The following is a 14,876-nucleotide window of genomic DNA, read 5'->3' as shown; positions in this document are numbered from 1 at the left end:
GCTGCATGCGCTGCAGGCTCATCATCCTGTACATTAACTGTTTGTAAACATGTAATGTATCTGTGAGTCAAGTCTAGGGGATTCACAGCAGTTTCACAGGAAGTTAATTAGTTAACCCATTGCTAGCAAAAAAAAAAAAAAAAGCAAGTTTTGTTTAACATTTTGAAGAGTCCATCGGTAAAATTCTAATACATGAAGTATAGAAATTATTACTTTTAAAAGTTTATAACATTTCAATGACAAATACAGGCGGTCCCCTACTTAGGAACACCCGACTTACAGACAACCCCTAGTTTGTTTTTTTCCCACATGTTGTACTTCATTTCAGTGGTAAATTTTGGCTGATAAGTTTTATGTTTTATTTATAATTTCAGAATGGTGACTATATTAAAAAAATTAGCAATTTCAAAATACTAAATTATCTTGTTTTCTGGCAGATAGTTTTACCACCTAAATTAGTTGGCGAATAACATTTCCCACGCGGCTACAAATCGAAAATCGGTTTTCCGTATTTTCAAGGAGATTTCAAAATTGACTTTTTTGGGGATCATTACTGTTTTTAATGAAATTTGCCATATTTAATATTACAAAACCCTACATATCAATCCATTTTCAGTTCTGCACCCCCGAAACTATCAGAAAACAGCTTTTAAGAAGATTGTTAACCCTTTGAGATCTTCATAGTAAAGAAATCAAAATGGAGGTGAAATTTAGAATGGTCCGATTTTGACGGTAATACAGTCATTTAGCCCTAAAAATTACACGCTCGTTAAAGATAAAAAAAGAAAACCCCAATTAAAATTTGTTATGCAATTTCTCCCGAGTACAAAGACACCCCACATGTGGACGTTACTTGTTGTAGGGGCGCACAGCGAGCTCCAGGAGGGAAGGAGGGACCTGCAGCTGCCATAGGATTTTGTGGGTTTTAGTTGGCTCATGGAACACTTTTTTTGAGCTATAGAATATTTGTTTTTCCGTTAATGTTGCCATGCGAGGGCTTATTATTTGCAGGATGAGATGCATTTTTCAGTGGTGCTAATTTAGGGTGGCTCTGCCCTATTGCTCAAAATGGATTACATTTTTTGTAGGGAGTTGTTGAAAAAACATCAATGCTGTCATCGATTTATGGCTTTTTTTTTTTTTTTTTTGGTGTTCACCGTATACCCTAAATAATATGTTAAATTTATTCAATGGGTCAGTATGATTGCCGCAATACAAAATTTCTATATTTTTGCCTACGTTTTACTAATTTTGTACAATAAAACCTCATGTGGGGAAAACAATGTTCGCATCAAGATTTTCCAGGTAGCATAACTCTTTAAATTTTTTATCCACAAAGCTGGATGAGAGCTTGTTTTTTGCGGGACATGTTGTGCTTTACAACAGTACTATTTTTATGTTTGTATTGATATGGTTTTTTGATCACTTTTTATTGCATTTTATGTAAGACAAAATAGGAAATAATTATCATTTTTGGTGTTTTTTTTTTTTTTTTTTTTACTGCGTTCAACATGCAGGTATAATAATGATTTATTGTACGGGTCATTATAACCATGGCAATACTACATATGTGGGGTTTGTATGGGGATTTTTTTTAATTGTATATTCAAGTGTAATGGGTAATGGGGCTTTGGGGGCTTTTTGATTTATTTACTATGCTGATGCATAGGCTGACACACTGTCTGTATGGTCCTGTGTGACCTTGCAGGCATTTACTATAGACAACACTGGGGTCTTAGCTCAGACCCCGGGGTTGCCATAGCAAAAAGCAGCACCCCCCAAAAATGCTGCTAGGGGTGGGGGGGGGTTCGGGCGATCAAGCAGGGAATTTTTTTGCACCCATTTAAATGCTGCAGTAGATTACCACTGACACCCTGCAATTCCGATGCCGGTTCAGCTCTGAACTCTAAGGGGTTAAACACAAACCTTGCAGTCACTGGATCATGCAACGATTAACTATTCAAAATGAACTAATGCTATAGCCCCACAGCATGTTAGGTATAAGGGGTCATGGGCTATAGCGATACCTGACCCCCATGTGATCATGGTCAGATTTCTGTCCACTGATAGTAAACATTGAAGCTTTCTATACATGAAAAACACAAAGAATCAATGCAGAAAGTATATTGGGAAATTGTATAACAAACAATAGTATTAATTTGCTGAAACAGGAAAAACCCCTTTAAGTCTGTGCCTGGATATGGCAAGTCTATTTTTTTGCCCAGAGCCGAAAAAGGTACATAAAATAAGGAGGACTGTCGCTAAGTGTCGGGCAAACCCCATGACTAAATGGCATCTTCTTAGAATAGTGAGCAAACTAATGATTTACATTATTAAAGGGGTTTTCCCATCTGGACATTCACATTTAATTTAATTCATTTGCCATATGTAAACATTTCTTCAATTGGATGTTATTAAATAATGTTCCTGTGTGAAGATAATTTCTCATAAATGTAGTCATGTTGTCCCTTAGAAACGAGATGGCTTCCTTGGATACGACCACTTCACATTTTGGCAGCGGTGGCCAGACATGCACTATTGAGCTCTGCCTGACCCCCTGGATTCAGTGATCATTACCACAGGACGGATGTGGGACCTGCAGTAACTCCCGGACATTTCATATACAAAAACGTTTTGTGTCTTTGTGTAATCCCTCCAGCAGAGGTGGTCGTATCCAAGGACACAGTCTTGTTTCTAAGGGACCATATCACTACATTTATGAGAAATTATCCTCACACAGGTAATTTTTTTAATAACATCTAATTGAAGAAATGTTTCTACATGGCAGATTAATGAAACAGAATGTGAATGCCCAGACAAGAAAACCCCTTTAACCCCTTAACGCTCTGCGCCGTAGCTCTACGGCGCAGAGGTATAAGGGATGTATGAAGAGGGCTCACGGGCTGAGTCCTCTTCATACAAAGGTGGGGGTTTTTGCATTTTGCAGAAAACCCCCACCGCTAATACCCGCGGTCGGTGCTTGCACCGATCGCGGCTATTAACCCTCTCAACGCCGCCGACAAAGTCGCCAGCGGCGTTTAAAAGACGGCGGCGCGCAGGCGCCGCCATCTTTTTTACGATCGCCACGCCCCCGAACGTCATCGGGGGCGGCGATCGGTTACCATGGTAGCCTCGGGTCTTCTTTTGGCACGAGGCTACATGGCTTATGCAGGTTCGTTACAATGAGCCAGTGGCTCATTGTAATGTATGACCTGCAAAAATGCCATATATTGCAATACAGAAGTATTATACAGAAGTATTGCAGTATATGGTAGCAGCGATCTGACCATCTAGGGTTAATGTACCCTAGATGGTCTAAGAAATAGTGAAAAAAAAAAGTTTAAAAAATAAAAAAAATTTATAAAATATTAAAAGTTCAAATCACCCCCCTTTCCCTAGAACGGATATAAAACATAACAAACAGTAAAAATCACAGACATATTAGGTATCGCCGCGTCCCAAAATGCCCGATCTATCAAAATATAAAAACAGTTACGGCCGGCGGTGACCTCCGAGGCGGGAAATGGCGCCCAAATGTCTCCGCACATCTCCGTGCGCCAAAGTATGAAAAAGTTATTAGCGTCAGAAGTTGGCAAAAATTTTTTTTTCTTTTTTGTGCACATTCGTTTAATTTTTGAAAATGTATTAAAACACAATAAAACCTGTATAAATTTGGTATCACCGCGATCGCACCGAACCAAAGATTAAAGTAGGCGTGTTATTTGGAGCGAAGAGTGAAAGTCGTAAAAACTGAGCCCACAAGAATGTGACGCACGTGCGTTTTTTTTTTCAATTTTTCCACATTTGGAATTTTTTTTCAGCTTCGCAGCACACGGCATGTTAAAATAAATAACATTACGGGAAAGTAAAATTTGTTACGCACAAAATAAGCCCTCACACAGGTCTGTACACGTAAAAATGAAAAAGTTATGGATTTTTGAAGTTGGAGAGCGAGAAATGAGCCGAAAAACCCTGCGTCCTTAAGGGGTTAAATCTTGGTCTGTAAGTACTGGACTTCAGAATGTGGCTACTGAATGTATAGGAAAGTTAAATCTTTCATAGGTTGATTGTTTTCCAATTTCCCAACCTTTAAAAAGCTAAAATATTTTTAAAAAAATGTACGGTTTGACAATTATTTTAGGAGCAATTTTTCATAGCGTGTAATCCGTTACTTTCCGTTACTACAATGCAGGCAGATGCCTTGATTACACTTTATGTAAATATAGAATATTTTCATGATTAGGATTTTCTAAATATTGTGCAGTGGTTCAGCATTTTGGAGTATAGGAAGTGCCCTGTTTACAGATAATCAGATTGTGTGCGACATTAGACATTTCAGTGTTTACATTGTGAGGCCACGAAGGATTTCTTCGTCATTCAAGAAAAAGCAGAGGATTGCAACATAAACTTCAGGTCATGAAAAGGAAGTGACTATAGCTTCTATTATTTGTAAGAAATATAGCTGGAAGGTGAGTTGATTTTACCGATATTATAAAGGATATGGAAATTTTAATAAAATAATATTTAAAAATATCGGGGCACATGTATTATCGCATCTGCGCCAAAAAAAATGCCGGGATTTTAATGTGTTTTTTGGGCAGAATTGTTGCGGATCATTTATAATGAGTTTGCGCCAGAAAGAACAGATGTTTCCGACTATCCCGACTCCTCTGTCTTTTTTTGGCGCAAGTGGGCGTGGCCTAACGTTTCCAAGCAAGCGTGCAAGCGCAAGAATCACTTGCTGTGGTCTTCGAGAAGAGGAAGCAGAGGCAGGGGCAAGGAGTGACTTCTTCAGATCAATGCATGTAGCAAGTGTTGCTGAGAGAGAGGTGGACTAAGTTGAACTGACTAGGGGGCGTTCCGTCGGACCGCCACTGCCATTGGACCGCCACTGCCGTCGGACCGCCACTGATAAGTGGCTTAGTCCAACCCTCTCAGCAACAATTTCTACATGCATTGACCTGAAGAAGGAGACAGTGCGTCTCCGAAACGCGTCATCAATGAAGCAACATTTAAACCAATACTTATGAAGTGTGGACACCTTTCCTGACTGATTGCCATCCAGCTAGCGCCGTTCCACTCACCCCTCCCTGGTCTCCCCAAGTACTAACCACCGAGTGCAGTCTACACACGGTATCTGACTGTTGGGCAGCTCCTCCTGGATATTTAATGAAAGTCTTAGTCCAAGCCTATTATAAGGTAAACCCCCAACCTACTAGGAATAAATAGGGGTCTCCACCATTTGATTGTGTTTTATCTACTTTAGAGGAGCGCAATCTCGCTTTTGTATTTCCTAATACAGGCGGTCCCCTACTTAAAGGGGTCTTCTCCTCTCGTCTGGGCAGTCACATTCTGTTCCATTAATCTGCCATATATAAACATTTCTTCAATTAGATGTTATTAAAAAAAATGTTCCTGTGTGCAGAATTTCTCATAAAAGTAGTCATATGGTCCCTTAGAAACCAGACTGTGCCCTTGGATATGACCACCTGTGCTGGAGGGATTGCACAAATAAACAAAAAGTTTTTGTATATGTCCGGCAGTTACTGCAGGTCCCGCAGCCGTCCTGTGGTAATGATCGCTGAATCCTGGTGGTCAGGCAGGACTCTATAGCGCATGTCTGGCCACACTGCTAAAGTGTGGGGTGGTTGTATCCAAGGAAGCCATCTCGTTTCTAAGGGACAGAATGACTACATTTATGAGAAATTATCTTCACATGGGAACATTTTTTTTAATAACATCCAATTGAAGAAATGTTTATATATGTCAGATTAATGAAACTGAATGTGAATGCCCAGATGAGAATAACCCCTTTAAGGACACCCGACTTACAGACGACCCCTAGTTACAGACAGACCCCTTTGACCTCTAGTGAAACTCTCTGAATGCTTTACCTTGGTCCCAGACTGTAATGATCAGCTGTAAGGTGTCTGTAATGATCAGCTGTAAGGTGTCTGCAATGATCAGCTGTAAGGTGTCTGTAATGAAGCCTTACTGATAATCCTTGGTCCCATTACAGCAAAAAATTTTGAAACTCCGATTGTCTAGAACGACAATTATAAAATATACAGTTTCGACTTACAGACAAACTCAACTTAAGAACAAACCTATGGGTAACCCGGTGGACTGCCTGTACTGGATTTAGTCATAGGTGCTGTCCTATCTGCAACAGCTGTATCATATATAGGGGCAGTGGTAACAGATCTTTACGTATAAAATCTTTATATTTTGGAATATTAAATATCTGTGTATGGAGGAAATATATCAGACTTATCATTGTGTATTTCCGCAGGAACTGCATTTAATAACAGTCCATATTTGGTATATCTGGTTCTTGACCTCTCGCTTGGCTATGAGAGAATTCTTCCACGAAACATCCATATTTTCCTAGATCTGGTCAGCCAGGGATCTAGTGCAGCCCAGCTGTGTTCATGTTGCTTGGAAAAGTTTAGGTCCCCAAGCGACGTATTCACAGTGAGAGAGTGAGTCACGCTTTTCCCTTCATTCTCACCCTTTATCATCGCTCTGCCAATTTCGGTCATTGCTCATTATAAGTCACTCGCTTACAACCGGAAGTGTAATTGTATTGGCACAGGTATGTAGCTATATTTAGAATTATGCAGATATCTTTCTATAGCTTTGTGTTTAGAATGTTCCTATTATTGTATGGATAATAGAAATGAAATGTCCAGTAAGGTTTAAGGAAATCAACCAATCACAAAACATTTTTAAAAATATACAAATACTCACCTCTGCTCTCCTTCATGATCCTGGCGCCAGTTTTGATACTCCAGGAACACCTAGAAAACAAATTTATAATTAGCAACACAGAGCGCGGGGATATCGGAGGTTGAAGCTGTTAATTATGGATGCCCCCAAAACCTCCTCTCCCATTAATTCACGCCTCATGCATAATGTCACCTCGCTCTCCCAGCAATGGGACTTGAGAGATCATATGCATTCGGATGACTCACTACCTCTTACTATCCTCCACCATCTTGACAGGCTATGTTCCTGTGTGTACCACCTTTATATCATATACAGGCAGTCCCTGAGTTACGTACAAAATAGGTTCCTTGGGTTTGTTCTTAAGTTGAATTTGTATGTAAGTCAGAATTGTATACTTTATCATTGTAGCTCCAGACAAAAAAATTTTGGCCCCAGTGACAATTGGATTTTCAAAATATTTTGCTGTAATGGGACCAAGGATTATCAATAAAGCTTCATTACAGACACCTTACAGCTGATCATTGCAGCCTGGGACTATAGTAACATCCAGAGAGGTCACCAGAGGTCACAGTGGGCAGAGGGGTCCGTCTGTAACTAGGGGTCGTCTGTAAGTCGGGTATCCTCCTTTACATTGTCTTATGATCACATACCTGTATTGTTAACTACCGTGACCACAGAACCTGTGTCCCTGTGGAACAGCAACACCAAACTATAAATCATGATTACTGTTCAGTGGGGAAGAAGAGACTCCTTGTATCACTCCTTAAATCATTATGATGCACAGAGCCCCTCCCTGTGGTTCAGTCTGAAACAGGACACTGCACGTTCTGTCATTCACGAACTGACCACGAAAGTTTCAATCATCACTAAGACTCTATTAGACTTCCAAGAATATATTTTAATAATAAAAAACTCAATGGGGCTCATTTACTGAGGGTCCGTCGGACGTCGAATTGCCCCGGGATTTTGGCGCATGCTATCTGATTGTGGCACGTCGGCTTTCACGCAACAGAAATCAGGGGGCGTGGCCGCCGGACAACCAACGGATTCGGAAAAAACGCGGAATTTAAAAATGAATTTGTGTTGCAAGATCAAGTACTTACATGCACCGGGACGAGGAAGGTGAACTCCGGCGGACCACGGCGCAGCAGCGACACCTACTGGATATCGGGCGCACGACCTTAGTGAATCCCGGCAGACCCGAATCAAGACAACGCAACGTGGGATCGCGACTGGACCGGGTAAGTAAATCTGCCCCAATGTATTTGGGGTTTTTTCACCATTCCTTTGTTGCTGCTATTTCCATCCTTCTGTTATCACCAGGGGACGGCGCTTTTAAATTTATATTTCTTTTTATGGATACATTTTTTAATTATTTTGAACAGAATTGATACCTTATCCATAGAAAACCCCTTACAATAGAGCTTCTTTGTCCCATACTTTCTGTACCAGCACCTTGGGCCGAAGTGATTTCTCAAATTATCTACGAACATCCTGGGGCTGTAGGATTCCCACAAATATTCTCTAAAATGGTGAAATATTTCGAGCATTTTTTGCCCCAGTGACAATTGGAGTTTCAAAATTTTTTGCTGTAATTGGACCAAGGATTATGAATAAAGCTTCACTACAGACACCTTATAGCTGATCATTGCAACCTGGGACTATAGTAACATCCAGAGAGGTCACCAGAGGTCACAGGGGGCAGAGGGGTCCGTCTGTAACTCAAGTTTCCTTAAGTAGGGGACTGCCTGTATAATATATATTCAGTTATAAATTTGTGTTGTGTCCAATGAAATACAGTTTGAAGCAGGTTGGTGAATTCCACCTCTCCCCAATTCCTTGAACTGGCTTGTTTTTTTTTAAATTTCCGGCCACCATCTGACTATTTTCTGATGGCCACCTGATCTCTGGTGCCCCAGCTATGTGATCTCTGGTGCCCCAGCTATGTGATCTCTGGTGCCCCAGCTATATGATCTCCGGTGCCCCAGCTATATGATCTCCGGTGCCCCAGCCATATGATCTCTGGTGCCCCAGCTATATGATCTCTGGTGCCCCGGCTATATGATCTCTGGTGCCCCGGCTATATGATCTCTGGTGCCCCGGCTATATGATCTCTGGTGCCCCGGCTATATGATCTCTGGTGCCCCGGCTATGTGATCTCTGGTGCCCCGGCTATATGATCTCTGGTGCCCCGGCTATATGATCTCTGGTGCCCCGGCTATATGATCTCTGGTGCCCCGGCTATGTGATCTCTGGTGCCCCGGCTATATGATCTCTGGTGCCCCGGCTATATGATCTCTGGTGCCCCAGCTATGTGATCTCTGGTGCCCGGCTATATGATCTCTGGTGCCCCGGCTATATGATCTCTGGTGCCCCGGCTATGTGATCTCTGGTGCCCCGGCTATGTGATCTCTGGTGCCCCAGCTATATGATCTCTGGTGCCCCGGCTATATGATCTCTGGTGCCCCGGCTATATGATCTCTGGTGCCCCGGCTATATGATCTCTGGTGCCCCAGCTATATGATCTCTGGTGCCCGGCTATATGATCTCTGGTGCCCCGGCTATATGATCTCTGGTGCCCCGGCTATATGATCTCTGGTGCCCCGGCTATATGATCTCTGGTGCCCCGGCTATGTGATCTCTGGTGCCCCGGCTATGTGATCTCTGGTGCCCCGGCTATGTGATCTCTGGTGCCCCAGCTATATGATCTCTGGTGCCCCGGCTATATGATCTCTGGTGCCCCAGCTATATGATCTCTGGTGCCCCAGCTATGTGATCTCTGGTGCCCCAGCTATGTGATCTCTGGTGCCCCAGCTATGTGATCTCTGGTGCCCCGGCTATATGATCTCTGGTGCCCGGCTATATGATCTCTGGTGCCCCGGCTATATGATCTCTGGTGCCCCGGCTATATGATCTCTGGTGCCCCGGCTATATGATCTCTGGTGCCCCGGCTATATGATCTCTGGTGCCCCGGCTATATGATCTCTGGTGCCCCGGCTATGTGATCTCTGGTGCCCCGGCTATGTGATCTCTGGTGCCCCGGCTATGTGATCTCTGGTGCCCCAGCTATATGATCTCTGGTGCCCCGGCTATATGATCTCTGGTGCCCCAGCTATATGATCTCTGGTGCCCCAGCTATGTGATCTCTGGTGCCCCAGCTATGTGATCTCTGGTGCCCCAGCTATGTGATCTCTGGTGCCCCGGCTATGTGATCTCTGGTGCCCCGGCTATGTGATCTCTGGTGCCCCAGCTATATGATCTGTGGTGCCCCAGCTATATGATCTGTGGTGCCCCAGCTATATGATCTGTGGTGCCCCAGCTATATGATCTCTGGTGCCCCAGCTATATGATCTCTGGTGCCCCAGCTATATGATCTCTGGTGCCCCGGCTATATGATCTGTGGTGCCCCGGCTATGTGATCTCTGGTGCCCCAGCTATATGATCTGTGGTGCCCCAGCTATATGATCTGTGGTGCCCCAGCTATATGATCTCTGGTGCCCCAGCTATGTGATCTCTGGTGCCCCAGCTATGTGATCTCTGGTGCCCCAGCTATTGCATGGGTTTTATTATTGGTTTATCTACCCCTGAGTTTGATACCATGTTTTATTTAATGCCTTATGTCAGCAGAAACTAAGCAAAAGAAAAGGCAAATTGGGGGGACAATGAGGTCATTTGGGTTTCCTAGTATGGAGAGATGCCCGTATCTTGGTGTTACTGACTTCTTCATTGAAATACACTAAAAGTGTCACCAGTTATATCTATTATACATTTTAACAGGATGAATTTCTGTAGCAGAAAACTAATGTACATGGTGTGACCAGAAAAAGGTTTTGTTTTGGTTCACTAAAAAGTATTGGGGCTCATTTACTAAGGGTCACGCGCTGCACTTTTGTCGCACATGGCTTAAAAGTCTTGCACAGGTATTGAAGAAGTGTCGTGCTGAGTTTGTGTCGCACGGGACCCTTGTGTGCTGCAGCTGCGCTGCTTCCATGTGACACAAATCGGGAGGGCGGCTGTCGAACAGTCCGACTGCTTCGGACTGAGCGCGGGATTTAACTTTCAAGTTGTGTCGCAAGACAATGCACTTACATGCACCAGGAAGAAGAAGGTGAACTCCGGGGACCTGAGCAGGGAAGTGACACATGCAGGATATCGGGCGCAGGATCTTAGTGACTCCCCGCACAGCGCATTATACACGGACAATGCACTTACATGCACCAGGAAGAAGAAGGTGAACTCCGGGGACCTGAGCAGGGAAGTGACACATGCAGGATATCGGGCGCAGGATCTTAGTGACTCTCCGCACAGTGCATTATACACAGACAATGCACTTACATGCACCAGGAAGAAGAAGGTGAACTCCGGGGACCTGAGCGGGGAAGCGACACATGCAGGATATCGGGCGCAGGATCTTAGTGACTCCCCGCACAGCGCATTATACATGGACAATGCACTTACATGCACCAGGAAGAAGAAGGTGAACTCCGGGGACCTGAGCAGGGAAGCGACACATGCAGGATATCGGGTGCACGATCTTAGTGACTCCCCACACAGCGCATTATACACGGACAATGCACTTACATGCACCAGGAAGAAGAAGGTGAACTCCGGGGACCTGAGCGGGGAAGCGACACATGCAGGATACCGGGCGCACGATCTTAGTGACTCCCCGCACAGCGCATTATACACGGACAATGCACTTACATGCACCAGGAAGAAGAAGTTGAACTCCGGGGACCTGAGCGGGGAAGCGACACATGCAGGATACCGGGCGCACGATCTTAGTGACTCCACGCACAGCGCATTATACACGGACAATGCACTTACATGCACCAGGAAGAAGGTGAACTCCGGGGAACTGAGCGGGGAAGCGACACATGCAGGATATTGGGTGCACGATCTTAGTGACTCCCTGCACAGCGCATTATACACAGACAATGCACTTACATGCACCAGGGAGAAGAAGGTGAACTCCGGGGACCTGAGCGGGGAAGTGACACATGCAGGATATCGGGTGCACGATCTTAGTGACTCCCCGCACAGTGCATTATACACGGACAATGCACTTACATGCACCAGGAAGGAGAAGGTGAACTCTGGGGACCTGAGCTGGGAAGTGACACATGCAGGATATCGGGCGCAGGATCTTAGTGACTCCCCGCACAGCGCATTATACACAGACAATGCACTTACATGCACCAGGAAGAAGAAGGTGAACTCCGGGGACCTGAGCGGGGAAGCGACACATGCAGGATATCGGGCGCAGGATTTTAGTGACTTCCCACACAGCACATTATACACGGACAATGCACTTACTTCCACCAGGAAGAAGAAGGTGAACTCCGGGGACCTGAGCGGGGAAGCGACACATGCAGGATATCGGGCGCAGGATCTTAGTGACTCCCCGCACAGCGCATTATACATGGACAATGCACTTACATGCACCAGGAAGAAGAAGGTGAACTCCGGGGACCTAAAGGGGAAGCGACACATGCAGGATATCGAGTGCACGACCTTAGTGACTCCCCGCACAGCGCATTATACACGGACAATGCACTTACATGCACCAGGAAGAAGAAGGTGAACTCCGGGGACCTGAGCGGGGTAGCGACACATGCAGGATATCGGGTGCAGGATCTTAGTGACTCCCTGCACAGTGCATTATACACGGACAATGCACTTACATGCACCAGGAAGAAGAAGGTGAACTCCGGGGACATGAGCGGGGAAGTGATACATGCAGGATATCGGGCGCACGATCTTAGTGACTCCCCGCACAGCGCATTATACACGGACAATGCACTTACATGCACCAGGAAGAAGAAGGTGAACTCCGGGGACCTGAGCGGGGTAGCGACACATGCAGGATATCGGGCGCAGGATCTTAGTGACTCCCCACACAGCGCATTATACACGGACAATGCACTTACATGCACCAGGAAGAAGAAGGTGAACTCCGGGGACCTGAGCGGGGAAGTGACACATGCAGGATATCGGGCGCAGGATCTTAGTGACTCCCCGCCCAGCACCTTATACATGGACAATGCACTTACATGCACCAGGAAGAAGAAGGTGAACTCTGGGGACCTGAGCGGGGTAACGACACATGCAGGATATCGGGCGCAGGATCTTAGTGACTCCCCACACAGCGCATTATACACGGACAATGCACTTACATGCACCAGGAAGAAGAAGGTGAACTCCGGGGACCTGAGCGGGGAAGTGACACATGCAGGATATCGGGCGCACGATCTTAGTGACTCCCCGCCCAGCACCTTATACACGGACAATGCACTTACATGCACCAGGAAGAAGAAGGTGAACTCCGGGGACCTGAGCGGGGAAGCGACACATGCAGGATATTGGGTGCACGATCTTAGTGACTCCCCGCACAGCGCATTATACACGGACAATGCACTTACATGCACCAGGAAGGAGAAGGTGAACTCTGGGGACCTGAGCTGGGAAGTGACACATGCAGGATATCGGGCGCAGGATCTTAGTGACTCCCCGCACAGCGCATTATACACAGACAATGCACTTACATGCACCAGGAAGAAGAAGGTGAACTCCGGGGACCTGAGCGGGGAAGCGACACATGCAGGATATCGGGCGCAGGATCTTAGTGACTTCCCACACAGCACATTATACACGGACAATGCACTTACATCCACCAGGAAGAAGAAGGTGAACTCCGGGGACCTGAGCGGGGAAGCGACACATGCAGGATATCGGGCGCAGGATCTTAGTGACTCCCCGCACAGCGCATTATACATGGACAATGCACTTACATGCACCAGGAAGAAGAAGGTGAACTCCGGGGACCTAAAGGGGAAGCGACACATGCAGGATATCGGGCGCACAACCTTAGTGACTCCCCGCACAGCACATTATACACAGACAATGCACTTACATGCACCAGAGAGAAGAAGGTGAACTCCGGGGACCTGAGCGGGGAAGCGACACATGCAGGATATCGGGCGCAGGATCTTAGTGACTCCCTGCACAGTGCATTATACACGGACAATGCACTTACATGCACCAGGAAGAAGAAGAAGGTGAACTCCGGGGACATGAGCGGGGAAGTGATACATGCAGGATATCGGGCGCACAATCTTAGTGACTCCCCGCACAGCGCATTATACACGGACAATGCACTTACATGCACCAGGAAGAAGAAGGTGAACTCCGGGGACCTGAGCGGGGTAGCGACACATGCAGGATATCGGGCGCAGGATCTTAGTGACTCCCCACACAGCACATTATACACGGACAATGCACTTACATGCACCAGGAAGAAGAAGGTGAACTCCGGGGACCTGAGCGGGGAAGTGACACATGCAGGATATCGGGCGCAGGATCTTAGTGACTCCCCGCCCAGCACCTTATACATGGACAATGCACTTACATACACCAGGAAGAAGAAGGTGAACTCTGGGGACCTGAGCGGGGTAGCGACACATGCAGGATATCGGGCACAGGATCTTAGTGACTCCCCACACAGCGCATTATACACGGACAATGCACTTACATGCACCAGGAAGAAGAAGGTGAACTCTGGGGACCTGAGCGGGGTAGCGACACATGCAGGATATCGGGTGCACAATCTTAGTGACTCCCCGCACAGCGCATTATACATGGACAATGCACTTACATGCACCAGGAAGAAGAAGGTGAACTCTGGGGACCTGAGCGGGGTAGCGACACATGCAGGATATCGGGTGCACAATCTTAGTGACTCCCCGCACAGCGCATTATACATGGACAATGCACTTACATGCACCAGGAAGAAGAAGGTGAACTCTGGGGACCTGAGCGACACATGCAGGATATCGGGCGCACGCAGCATAATAGACTAACAATGCACTTTTAGTGCACTCCAGTGACTTTGTAAGTAAATGTTTATTTAATGACTGAGGAAAATCTTAAATTTTTTTAATGAAATTTAATTGCATGAACATTTTTACCTGGTAATGCACAATGTATTGTAGAGCTTCTGCACTATAAAGTATTTAATAACTTCCATGGAAGGTTATTTTTACTTACACTCTCCCACTATCAAGCAAACGCTGAATGAATCACTTTGTGCACAGCTGCCGTCTTTGAAAGTCTCCAGTGACTCTCACAACAGACATGTTGTAATGAAG

Source organism: Engystomops pustulosus, chromosome 11 (assembly GCF_040894005.1).
Source record: "Engystomops pustulosus chromosome 11, aEngPut4.maternal, whole genome shotgun sequence".
Classification (NCBI taxonomy): Eukaryota; Metazoa; Chordata; class Amphibia; order Anura; family Leptodactylidae; genus Engystomops; species Engystomops pustulosus.
The sequence above is the reverse complement of the archived record's forward strand: the minus strand, read 5'-3'. Positions refer to the sequence as shown.